Source organism: Labeo rohita, chromosome 21 (assembly GCF_022985175.1).
Source record: "Labeo rohita strain BAU-BD-2019 chromosome 21, IGBB_LRoh.1.0, whole genome shotgun sequence".
In the NCBI taxonomy this organism is placed as follows: domain Eukaryota; kingdom Metazoa; phylum Chordata; class Actinopteri; order Cypriniformes; family Cyprinidae; genus Labeo; species Labeo rohita.
The window spans coordinates 14,425,351-14,438,695 of record NC_066889.1 but is presented as its reverse complement, the minus strand read 5'-3'; the positions used below and the strand labels follow the sequence as shown (position 1 = coordinate 14,438,695).

The window sequence follows — 13,345 nt, the reverse complement described above, 5'->3', positions numbered from 1 at the left end:
GGAGATAAAAAAAAAGTTACTCTGCAGTTTCATTTACAGAATCAAAATGTTGCCTTGTACTCTTTAGCAAATCTGCAATTTCTAATAAAGATTATAGAAGGATTGATAGGATAGGATTGATAGAAGTGTATTTTGTGGTTTAGCTCTGGGGCAACTACATAATGAAGACAGCTCAGCAGTGGATGAGATGCACTTCATGGCTCTCTAGGTCAGAACACCACAGTCTGTTTATCATGGTAAGGTACTAAGGTATATCTTCATGTTGATCTCATGACCAGCTGTGCCATGACTGAACTTACCACAAATAATTAAATAATAAAAAATAATTTTCATAGCTTCATGAATCATATCTTGTACATCAATCTAACTGAAACTGAAATTGTGAAATGTCATAATATGAAAGAAAAGATTGCTCGCTACTTCTATTTCATCACTATTTTGTTCACAAACCAAGAAATCATATACTTGGTATCACTGCTTTTTAAGAACATGCTAAATTATACTATTGTTACACAGTGTGTAATAACAACTTATGAAATATTAAAGAACACAAACCAAATACACTTTGCACTACATGCACTGCAATCACTCAGTACTTCACAACAAGGTTGATATCCACAAAACTAGACATTTTGTTAAGACTGGTGAAAGCCATGGCTGACATTATACTGAATATTATTATTATTATTATTATTATTATTATTATTATTATTATTATTGTAACTGCCCTCCTCTTTTACCTCATCAGGAACAAGTACTCTGTTTGAAAACAAGGATCATCAGAATCAGAAAGAGCTTTATTGCCAGGTATGTTTGTTTTGGCGACAGAAGCTTCCACAGTACAACAGAATGACAGTGACAAGACAAGATAAAGAGCATAAAAAAATAAAATTGAATAAAAAGTAAATAGGAAATATCAGTATACAAAAAATATTTAAAGAAAAAATACACAATATACAAAAATAGACAATAGATGGTATTTGTATGTACAGATATGTTATGTACAAATGCAGTGAAATGTAAATAAGTATGTGTGTCAAATAAATATGCATAAATAGTGTATGTACTGTATTCATTTATTCATTTATTAAGTTAACTTTTCATGAGATGGATTGTCTAAGGGGGTGTATGATTATAAACAGCATTTCAGAAAAAGTTGTTACAAGAAAATCAAATATGAACAGTTATTCACTGCAAAACTTTCCTTTATAGTAACTCTCCAGTCTCAGGTGAAATAGAGGAGGAGTGAGATTAACATTATGGCTTCAGACTTTATATGGACCACTTTAAGGTAATTTTATAGTGATACTCCAGCCCTCATCTATTATTAAATGGGGAAAAGCAGCCTGAACATACTGCTAAACAGCTGCTTTTGTGTTTCACAGAAAAGAAAGCAAGTCTAACAGATTTGGAGTGACATGAAGGGGAATAAAATGACAAAAAAGGTCAAATGTATTCCTTTATGTACTTGCATGTTTATTTTCCATTTTCGAATTATTATTATTTATTTTATTTTTTTTCCACAAATTTTTTGATTGATTCAAAACTTGATGACTTTTTAGATGCAGACTGAACGAACAGAAATGGAAAAAAAAAAAGAGGAAGACCCTAACATAGAGTTTGAGGAAGGCTAAATAAGATTTAAATATCCTAAAATCCACACAAAAGTTCATAATTTTGTTGTTAGTACTTCAGGGAATAAAATGAAAAATTACACTCTTACCATCTCCAGTCAAAATCATCCCAGGAAGCTTAAATTATTCAGATAAAATAATTCTTCATCATTTACTGAAGTAACATGAGTCTCATCAGTGCAGTCAAATTCATAGCTGACAAATGCACTCTGGCCATAGATTGTTCACTTCAGTGATCAGTTCACTTCCTTAAAAGCGAATAAACATGTCTGTTTTGGAGCTCGTAGGTATGGTCTAGTCTAGTTTGGAGGTAAGAATCCATTCAGAGCAGAGCTGAAAAGGAAAAATAATGATAAAGTCAGTTATTACAAAAGCCCAGAGTAGAACATTGAGATTCAGTTTTTGTTCTGTAACAGTTAAAAAAAAAAAAAAAACTGGATTTTTGTGACAAGACTAGTTTAATTTGATGATGAACACATGACTAGTTGTTTTTAATAAATCAGCATCAAAAACACTCATGTCTTGTTTTCATGTCATGAAGTTAAAATGTTACTTCATGTTATTAGATGACACGAATAATTCAATTCATAGCATTTGTTAATGGGCCTGAATAAAAAGACTTAAACCGTTCACACAAACGGAGAGCAGAACGATTCTGACAGGGAGTGAAATTAGAGGAATAACAGCGCTGGATGTGGCCTTGACCTTTAACACCCCCCCCGTCAGACGTAAAGTGGGCCTTCGGAACACTGTCACACAGACTTAATGCCCTCATTCGCTGGTTATTACACTCTGAGTCACATCCATGTGGCTCAGCAGGGCATCTCGTGGTCAAGTTGTTCCACATATCCACTAAACAAGCCACCCTTTATTGTGCCATTGTGGACTTTCTGTAAAGGATGGATGCACACCACTTGTTTCTGAGACATTGAAATGATGGGCTGACTTGTCTGCAATCCAACACTGCCTTGCCTCAGATAGTGTAACTTCCTGGTTGTGTTTTCAGTTTTGTTGTTGGACAGTGGATTGTGAAAAATTGTTATTGCTCATGAAGGTCAAACCCTTCTGGAAATGGACAAATACATTAAAAAAAAAAAAAAAAAAAGTAACGATAAACGAATAAAATTTTATATATATATGTATGTATATATATATATATATATATATATATATATATATATACTACGCTTAATTTTTAGCATATTAGTATGGAAGCCTGTTTCCGCCACTGAATATGGTTGTGGTTGGGTTTTCAGTGTTGTTGTTGGACAGTGGGTTGTGAAAAATTGTGTCATTGCTCATGAAGGTCAACCCCTTCTGGAAATGGACAAATACATAAAAACAAAAACAAAAACAACAAAAAAAAACAATAAACAAACAAAAAATAAAATAAAATACTATGCTTCCTTTTTATCATATCTGTATGGAAACCTGTTTCTTCCGCTGAATAAAAAGGTTATAAAGGATTATAAACTCACAATTCAGACTTTTTCCTCAGAATTACATGATATAAACGTGCAATTTTGACTTTTTCCTTAAAATAACATGATATAAACTTACAATTGTGAGTTATGAAGTCAGAATAGCAGGATATAAACTCACAATTGTGAGAAATAAAGTGAGATTTGCAATATAACTCACAATTTTGACTTTTCTCACAAATATGAGTTTGTATCTCCCAATTCTGACTTTCTCCTCAGAATTGCATGATATAAACTCGCAATTCTGACTTTTTTCTTTTTTCTCAGAATTACATGATATAAATTTCGCGGTTGTGAGTTGTAAAGTCAGAATTACATGATATAAACTCTCAATTCTGTTTTTTTCTCACAAATGTGAGTTTGTATCTTGCAATTCTGACTTTTTTTTTCTCAGAATTGTGAGTTATAAAGTCAGAATAGCAGGATTTAAACTTGCAATTGCGAGAAATAAAGATTTCTGGCTTTTCTCACAAATCTTGCAGTTCTGACTTCTTTTCTTGCAATAGCAAGTGTATATCTCGCAATTCTGACTTTTTCTCAGAATTGTGTGATATAAACTCGCGATTCTGAGGAAAAAGGTCACAATAGTGAGTTTATATCTTGCAGTTGTCAGAATTGCTACTTTTTTCTCAGTTGTAAGTTTAAATTTCAGAATTCTGAAAAAAAATGTCAAGCTGCAACAAACTGCAAGTTTGTGTCTTGTAATTTTTAATGTTTTTTTTTTAATTCAGTGGCTGAAACAGGCCTCCATATATCAAGTTAAAATCATAATATTAAAACTATAATTTCAGGACTCACACCTAATTCATTTATAGAACATTCTTATGCTTTATCTGAATTTTACAGTGTCAAGTTGGGGCAAAATTAGCAGTAGTAGTGCTCGTTATACAGAATGACCCGGTTTCAACCCTCATGCTGGATTAAATGAATTCATCCTTTTAAATAAATCTATTAAATTTCAGCTCTATGCCAGTGGATGTTTTAGCAGGAACAGGGTCTCATTTGGTTCCATTTCAGTTACTTACCTCAAAGCTGTGGTGACTTCAGCATTTTGTTTGGCAGCTTTATATGAAACCTAATCATGCATTAAGTACAGATTTTTTTTTAAACACTATGCAAAGGCAATAATACATTTTCCTCCCCCCTAATCTTTTCTAACTCACCCATTTTTTTCTATATCTTTTCTCTTAAGCATGTCTGGAACTCCTCAGTTTGAACACTGATTCTGATCCAGCTGTTTTATGTCCTGATGTTGTCAAAACAATGTAGGGCTGCTGATATCTAGGGATGTTTTATTCAGTCTGAGAAAGTATTTGATTCCATTTGCTTTCAAAGTACGTTTGAATCACTGTCCCCTGGCGTTTCCCATCAACAAAGGGACAGACTTCCAAGCTAGGCCCCATAATATCAAGCCTGTTCATCTAAACTGGAAATGTACCTTCTAGTTATTAATTGAGGCATCCTATTACTGAGATAGATTGCACATTTTGTGTGTATATTGAGCGTGGCATAATGAATAATGTTTTTACAGGAAAAAGTCAGTCTGAACTGGTTTTCCAAACAGCTTTTAGTACTTTCTAGTGTACTGTAATTGCCACCGTGTGCATGTCTCATTGCCTGTGTATTGCGCTTAGAATGTTTTCTAATCATCCTCATTTTAAATGATAATTGAGCTTGCATGCTTAGCTGAAGGTTGTTTGAAATGCTTAAAAGGCTTTACCAGAGGAGTGAGAAACAATTGTTGAAATTCTAATTGGGCAACGTGGTGGTTTTTGCAGTCATTGGTCTCCATGTTTAGTTCTCAGCATGTTCAGTGTAACATAATTGCGGGGCAATGGCGAGCGTGGGGGCGCCAGACTCTCCTCGGATTAGTGCTGAGGAGAGGAAAACGTGAGAAGTGTTTCCCACAAGGGAGGGAAGAAAGGAGAGGACACTGTCAAGGAGAGCAGTCATCTTCATTATCCCACAGCCCTGTTAGTGACACAGCGCGTCACTTTTACACGACGCCGTGCTTCATCTGCTGTGATCCCTCACAAGAGCCTGACCACTGAGTGGAATATTAACAAGGCTGCCTCAGATCTCCCCATAGGGCCTGAGTGCTTCAGCAAGCGGCGAACAAATATTGCCCTGTCATTCCTGCAAATGAGGCCATTGAGGTGCTTGCTTGAATAAAGAAAGTCATTGAAGAAATGATTACATGTCTGGAGATCAGAGATGGCCTAAGTCAAAGGGGGAAATGTAGCTTCGAAATTATAGCTTAAACACGAGCTGCGTTTCAATCGGCAGGGTCCCAACGCATTGTTCACTGCTCCTTACTACCTCAACACTAGATATCGGTTGAAGTCTACCTCATTTAAAGGGGAAGTCCACTTCCAGAACAAAAATTTACAGATAATTTACTCACTCCCTTGTCAAAAAACATTGCTGTTTTACCTTTTTTTGTAAAGGGTGTTTGATCTTCTCTGCATGTTCACTTTGTAAACACTGGGTTGGTGCTTCTGCAGCGACATAGGATGATGTTGAAGTTGGAAAAGAAAACAAGATTGCAGTTTTTAAACATACCCTAACAGTGTTGACCATATTGAACTGGAAAAAACTGAGTTGTTGGACTGAAAAAACGGAGACTTGGACAAGATGAGCATTTGAGGTTAAAAAGGATATAAATTGTCAGTTTGTTTCGAAAATGACCAATCATTTTACTAGATAAGACCTTTCTTCCATGGCTGGGATTGTTTATAGCCATTTGAAGCTGTGTTTAAACTGTATTTTGGAAGTTCAAACTTGGGGGCACCATTGAAGTCCATTATATGGAGAAAAATTTTGGAATGTTTTCCTCAAGAGACATAATTTCTTATCGACTGAAGAAAGACAGACATGAACATCTTGAATGGCAAGGGGGCGAGTAAATTATCTGTAAATTTTTGTTCCGGAAGTGGACTTCTTTAACAAGATGTGTTCATTTGACACACCCTGAAATGTCATCAAACACAAACCTTGAGCTATAATATTTCTGTAACTTTGCAGCCATTTTTACATATAAACTTGTTTTGGCAAATCTGTGCTCTAAAATGTCACATGCTCTTCCTGATTTTGCTGAGATAGATGTGTTCCTGGGTCAACATATTTTGTTGACCCTGGAACAACATTTTAATCCAAAAATTTAATCTTGACCATATCCCTACACCTAAACCTAACCTTACCCATGAGTAATCCCTAAAATCAGAGGAAATGATAGATGAATGACACGGATGTACAAGCACAAAACACTGATTGTAAGCCTAAACTGTTTTTTCAAATCTGATTGGTTAATCACAATGTTGTTTCAGGGTCAACAAAGATGTTGATCCAGGAACATGTTGTACTTCAATCAGGTTCTGCCTTGTCACATACTCTCATAGTGTTTTTTAATGTAGCCTTTTTTTTTTGTTGTGGGCGGTTGTGTTGGGGTGTGCTTGTAATCTGAAGACGTGCTTTAGCGGACATTAGGGGGTCTTGGTGACTCATTGGATGACTGTACTGTCCATGTAATTCTCTGCCCACAGACATGACCTCTCACAGTGGGGTCCATAGGAGGACTTCTTCATGCATACAAACCACCCAATGTGAGAAGCTAGATTAATTATGCTCACTGAGAAATTCATTAAACATCACAGAGCAGTTTTTTGTGTTCAGAAGGTGGTGTTCAGTTAAAGACTTAAAGGGGGAAGTTCACTTCCAGAACAAAAATTTACAGATAATTTACTCACCCCCTTGTCATCCAAGATGTTAATGTCTTTTTTTGAGGAAAACATTTCAGGATTTCTCTCTATATAGTGGACTTCTATGGTGCCCCTGAGTTTGAACTTCCAAAATACAGTTTAAATGCAGCATCAGAGGGCTCTAAATACAAACACAAAAAGATAAGAGTGTATTTTATCACTTTATATTTTCACACAGACAGTAGCTATTTTTCAATATACGTTCTTGTGGACTTTTGAAACATCATCAGTAATTGACCTAAAACCCGCATCATTTTCAAAGCATTACTGTTATTTTGTCATGAAATGTAGCTTTAAGAGTTTTCAGGTGAGAATGTAGTTGTTTAAAACTCAAATATGCAGTTTATTTATAAAGAGAGCACCTATTTTGAGCTCCAGGCGATCACCGGGTGCTCAGTGCTCAAGTATCCTGCCTAGAGCAGCTATAGCTCGGCTAGTTCTTCTGACATTTGCTGCTGGCTCTGATGTCTCTGTAGTGATTAAACATGAGTTACTATTCATTTTGGGTATACCTAACTGGCAGTCGTAGTTCTCATGAATCTATTATTTTTTCCTGGTCATATCAGTTTGGCTGAGCACAAAGTTATGTTTAACTTTATGTATTTATTTAGAACTTTACTGTAGTACAGCGCTGACTTTGTAGCATATGTTTGACTGAATTGTTTGCTTTTGTTTTTATTTCCTCTTATATAAGCCTCTTTGTACTTATACTTTTATAATGGCTATTATTGTTCATTAAAACTGGCATTTAACAAAAAGAGGCAGAGTTGTGCTTATTGTCACGCTTTATTGTCGATCGCTACCTTCTGGCATACACCACGCCTATCAAGTGAGGGTACTGTTGGCGGTGGAAACGCAAGCTGGATCAGGGCGTTCCATCCCAAATCGTACTGTACTGGCCCGTACCACTAGGTGGAAACGAGCGAAAAGTGTCCACAGACCCTTTTTAAATATAAAGGAATTTTTATTTTGAAGTTTGATTCAAAATTTTAACTAAAATCCTTATCCGCTTGTGAAGGTGTGACGTTTTAAATACTGAAAATGTACTCGCCCATCCGAGATGTGTAGATGAGTTTGCTTCTTTTTCGGAGCAGATTTGGAAAAATTTAGCAATGCATCACTTGCTCACTAATAAATCATTTAATGTCAAACGCTCATCTTGTCTTACTCTGCTTGAATTCTGTTTTCTCCAGTTCATGACAGTTATAGTATGTCGCAAAATCTCCCATCTCGTGTTCTCCCTCAACTTCAAAATCGTCCTATATCGCTGTTTTACCTTTTTTGTTAAGGGTATTTGTTCTTCTTTGCATGTTCACTTTGCAAAGACTGGGTCGCTACTTCTGCAGTGATGAATTTGAAATGATTTTTGAAGTTGAGGGAGAAAAGATTGGAGTTTTTTGACATACCCTAACTGTCTAGCCAGAATACACATAATTCAGGGAGAGCAAGACAAGATGAGCGTTTGAGATTTTTTAATGAAAATAACCGATTGTTTCGCTAGATAAGACCCTTCTTCCTAAAATAGGATTACATCCGCATTTGGGATCGCTTGAAGCCATATTTAAACTGCATTTTGGAAGTTCAAACTCGGGGCCCCATAGCAGTCCATTATATAAAGAAAACGACTGAAGAAAGAAAGACACGAACATCTTGGATGACAAGGGGGTGAGTACATTATCTGTACATTTTTGTTCTAGAAGTTTTCTTCTCTTCTAACTTTAGTCCTTCCATAATATTGCTTTCTTCAGTGAAAATGTAACCTTGTCTGAATCAGGAGAGAAATATGCACAGAGACTGGTGAATTTTGGTGTGAGGAGTCAACAGGGGATAGGCTTTTTAACTGGAGGAAGCATTATTATGGATTATGAACTTTTTTGTATTTTGTCCATAAGTGATGGTTTAAAGTTAAAATGATCTGTTTGGACTCCGACGGCACCCATTCACTGCAGAGGATCCATTGGTGAGCTAAATTTCTCCAGATCTGGTCTGATGAAGGAACAAAGTCCTCTACATCTTGGATGTGATTGTTGGTCACAATTCAGGGTTTTTTTAAAAAATTATTTTAAACCCTGTTTGGAAAATACTGCTTTGTAGTCAGTTTTCACTATACTACAGTAAAGAGATTAAGATTTGTAGCACTGCCTAACATCATAGAAGGTGGAAATTAATAGCTTTATCATTTTTTTAGATTCTACCATTCAAATCCACATTGTGAATAAAATAATATTGATTATAATAAGTCAAATAGTATTTAATAAACTTTATTGGATGGTCGGATGAAATAGCATGAAACAGAAAATAAATACGTTTAAAACGTGATTTCATGGGCAGGAGTGAGTATGCAGTGTGTAGGATGATCATCTCTGACCTTTCATAACATCAGCACAATTGTAATATAATATAAAGGCCTCACGTTCCTGTTTGAATGACATGTTCCTCTCCGCTGCCGCCCACGAACAGCCCACACCTGATGCCGATGCCTCATACAACTTACCCCACTCTATCGTCATTGTTTAAGCGTCCCTACGCCGATACGTGCTGCCCTTGGTACATTAAGTACTTACACTTCACAGTGAGTCAGAGCGCATCTCCTCGTAGCGGTACGATAGTGACGGGATAGGGGTTGACAGAGAAACCTTCAGCTACCTTTTTCGGCTCCTCCGTGTCCAACGTGAGTCAGATAGCCCTCCCTTCCCCCTCCTTGTACCGGACTCCCTCTCATGTTCTAAGGAGGTGTTGAAATGAACACGCTCATTAGACCTACAGAGATGATTCACAACAATGAATCAAGCCACCGGCCCACCGTTAGCACTCTGCTGGTCAACCAGACTGTCGCTCTGAATGTACAGCTGAAGAATGGCAAGCCGCTTGTTCCCTGCTGTTGCCATGGTTTCCAGCTCATTCGTCACAGTGTATTGCGTGTGGCTCCCTGCATGTTAAAGTGAAGGGGAGGGAAGAGTTACGAGTCAGACTCTCAAACTAGAGTAGGCCTTGCTAAATTCTAACAATGTAGGCTCAACCTTTAACCTCAGAAATGAGACTGTATGGACTATATTTACCATACGTTACGAATTCAGAAGTTAAATGCTCCCATGAAAGTGGAGTTTTGTCGATTTTGTTCATGCTTTTAGCCTTTACAGTTCAGATACTTTTATCAGATGCATTAAATTGATTAAATGAGACTGTAAAGATATTAATAATGTTGCAAAGTATATGCTGTTATTTTAAACTTTCAAAGAATCCTAAAGGTATCATGGTTTTCACAAAAATACTAAGCAGGAAAGCTGTCTTTAACATTGATGATAAGAAATGTTTTTTGAACAGCAAATCAGCATGTTAGAATGATTTCTGAAGGATCATGTGACAACGAAGACTGGAGTAATGGCTGCTGAAAATATATAGGAATAAATATATAAATGGCTTTTTAATACATATTACAATGGAAAACTACGGAAATCTCTTCTTCACACGATAAAACAAGGTAACTGACTGTGAAAAACAGTCCAAAATTTAAGATAAAAAGTGTCTTTTTAAAATTTATTTTATTCTATAGCAGAACCAGGCTTTCATAGTTTTCTAAATAATTTCAAAAATTTTAGTTTACATCCCACACTATAGTTTACAATAGTTTACAGTTCACAACATTGCAATTCTAACTTTCTTTACTCAAAATTCTGTTTACATCTCACAAATTATTTTTATTATTTTTGCCGCAGAATAAAAAATAAGGCTGCAAGATAATTTAGTTTTTTATCTAGCAATTCTGAGTTTTGTTAAAAAATTTTATCTGACATTTCAGACTTTCCCTCTCAGAATTGCAAATGTATGTATAAAAAGAATTATGAGATTCAGAATTGTGCAATTTTTTTTTTTTTTTTTTTTTTTTTTTTTTTTTTACTGTTCAAATTCAAGCAGTTTCTTGGGGAGAAAAAAAGAGACTTCTTTCAAAAAGAAGTTTTTTTTGTTTTTTTTTAATGGTAATGCTGGTTTTTTTTTTTTCACAGACAACCACTAAATAAGTTTTACAGCAAAATGTGAGCAAGTGATGTTTTCCTTACAAATAAATCATTTGCTGTGATTGGCTGCTGTCAGAATGAATCTCCAAACAGCTGATGAAATAACTCCGCAAGTAATCAACACCAGCTCCAGTCTTTATAAATTAAAACTTTTTTGAAAAAAAATGTGGAAAAAAAGGGTCTCAATTAAATACTTGCAGTTTCATATGGTTAGTTCAAATTGTCACATGACCATGGTGGCTGCATCAAAGCTCCGAAACAAAAGGCTAGTAAAGTATTATAACATAAACATATGACAAAGATTTTTGGTACACATAATCTTTAAGGTGTCTAGTATTAATATATGTATTCACATATATTCTGTTTTGTTGAGTGTGGTCATAGAATGAGTGAAAATGTTGATGATCACATTAGTGACTCGTGGGATAATGTGAATTTAGGTATACATATAAATCCAATTGCAGTTGTCGATGAAGATCGCACTAAAATGTTACAATGACAAAATAGTGCACTAGATTAAATGTTCAAATGTTAAATAAGTCACAGTATTGATATTGAAATACTGGTAGCACTAATATAAAAATTTGATGATTTATGTTACAAAAAAAAGTAACAATTTTGAAATCTGTTAATGGTTGTATCTTTTGTATTTTATTTCAGTATTCCTATCAGTGTTGTATAGAGGTTTTTTATGCATAAAATAACCCTAGAATGTGATTAAACAGTTTAAAATAGCTGAGCTAAGATGTATAACAATTTTTATGACTGCAGAAATATGTTAATTCAGTACACACATTATCCCACCAGTCAGTCATTATCCAAACAGAATTTTTCACACACTTTTCCGAAACAAATTCAAAAAAATTAACTACCAAACAATAAATACATTTTTTACAGAAAAATGGAACAAAAATATTGGTGACCCTAGAGTGAAAATTGTATTTTTTGACAATTTTTCTTTTGAAGATACTTTTTGACTGAATTTGGTAGGTTGACCACACTATCTAGAGCTTTTATCAAAGAAATGTGAAAAGCTGTATGTAGCAATATTCTATTGTCAGTTACACTTTGAGTGCCAAAGCTTACTTATACATAATCTAAGTTTGCATGTGTTATTTAATCTCAGTTCTCACTTAACTGTTAAATATGGCAGGTAGGTGTCTCACTTTTTAATCGACATCCAAAGATATAATCACAACATGTTACTGAGAACTCTCTCCTCCCACAGTATTTAGGAACAGTTCTTCCTACGATTGTACACTAGAACACTGCACTAAATATAACAACACACAACATCACACTCAAGTCTCAGCACATTAACAGTTAGTATATTTAGATTGTGTTTATCTCAGTTCCATAAATACAAAAGCAAGAATACCTGCCAGATAATGATGTAAATCAGTGGATCAGTAGAATGCATGGAACCTTCATTCTTGAATATGAATTCCAGGTTCCAGTTTTGTAGTTAAAATTTGAAACTTTTATTGGCGCATTGTCCAGGTATTATGGTTTTGTGTGTGTGTGTGTGTGTGTGTGTGTGTATTCTCTAGGTTGTGGGGACCAAATGTCACGACAGTTTTTTTTTTATTGTTATTATTTTGGGATTAAAAAACGGCCTATAAATGATACAGAATGGCATTTTTTTTTAAATCTAAAAAAAATAAATATGTATATTTCCACAAAGATGGTAAGCAGCACAACTATTTTTAGAATGATTGCTGAAGGATCATGTGACACTGAAGACTGGAGTAATGATGCTGAAAATTTATCTTTGCCATCAAAGAAAAAAATTACATTTGCAAATATATTAAAATAAAAAACAGCTATTTTTTACTGTATTTTTAATGAAATAATGTCAGCCTTTTTGAGCTTTAATCAGCTTTTTTTCATTTTTGTAATAATTAAGGATAATATGCAGCACAATGTGCTTTGATTGGAGATGATTTTTGGTTTGTGTCAGTGAATGGGGTATTTCAGTCTTTTTGATGGACCTATGGACGCTTGAAAGACAGTAAAATTTAGAAAACATTGATACAGTATATAGCATTCACACAATTCTTATTTGTGAATGGAGGTTACAAAAACTGAAGAGAGCACATGGCAGTACACTGATGAAAGAGTCCCATGAGGAGAACCATATGATGTGAAAAACAATCCAAGAGCTTTCATTCTTAGCCTTTCTCAGTAACGTGGGGTTCAATGCTGCATGTAAGACATGGCCGTCTCAGGGGAGAGACCTTCATGCTCCTATCCAGGGGGACTGGATTGCTTAGCAACTTTTGTTGGTTACAGCATCTCCTGGTTGTGCTGTGGCACAAGGGTGTAAGACCACTTCACAGCAGAGGACCCCTGACAAGAGAGAGCGTTTATGTCACTCTGTGTTTCTATATGTGTGCATAGCTGGTGGATTGATTATAAGCTTAATTGTTGTTTAGCTGGGAGTCTTGATTTGTATT

General features: G+C 35.2%; 1 long non-coding RNA gene across 1 annotated transcript; it reads right to left on the bottom strand.

The window, feature by feature from the left end:
- Window positions 1–815: 815 nt before the first annotated feature.
- Window positions 816–9,702, bottom strand: LOC127152536 (uncharacterized). The gene is made up of 3 exons (XR_007825087.1): window positions 9,438–9,702; window positions 6,862–6,994; window positions 816–1,967 (listed from the first exon to the last, which is right to left on the bottom strand). It is a non-coding gene; the product is annotated as an uncharacterized LOC127152536 (long non-coding RNA).
- Between the last annotated feature and the right edge of the window lie 3,643 nt (window positions 9,703–13,345).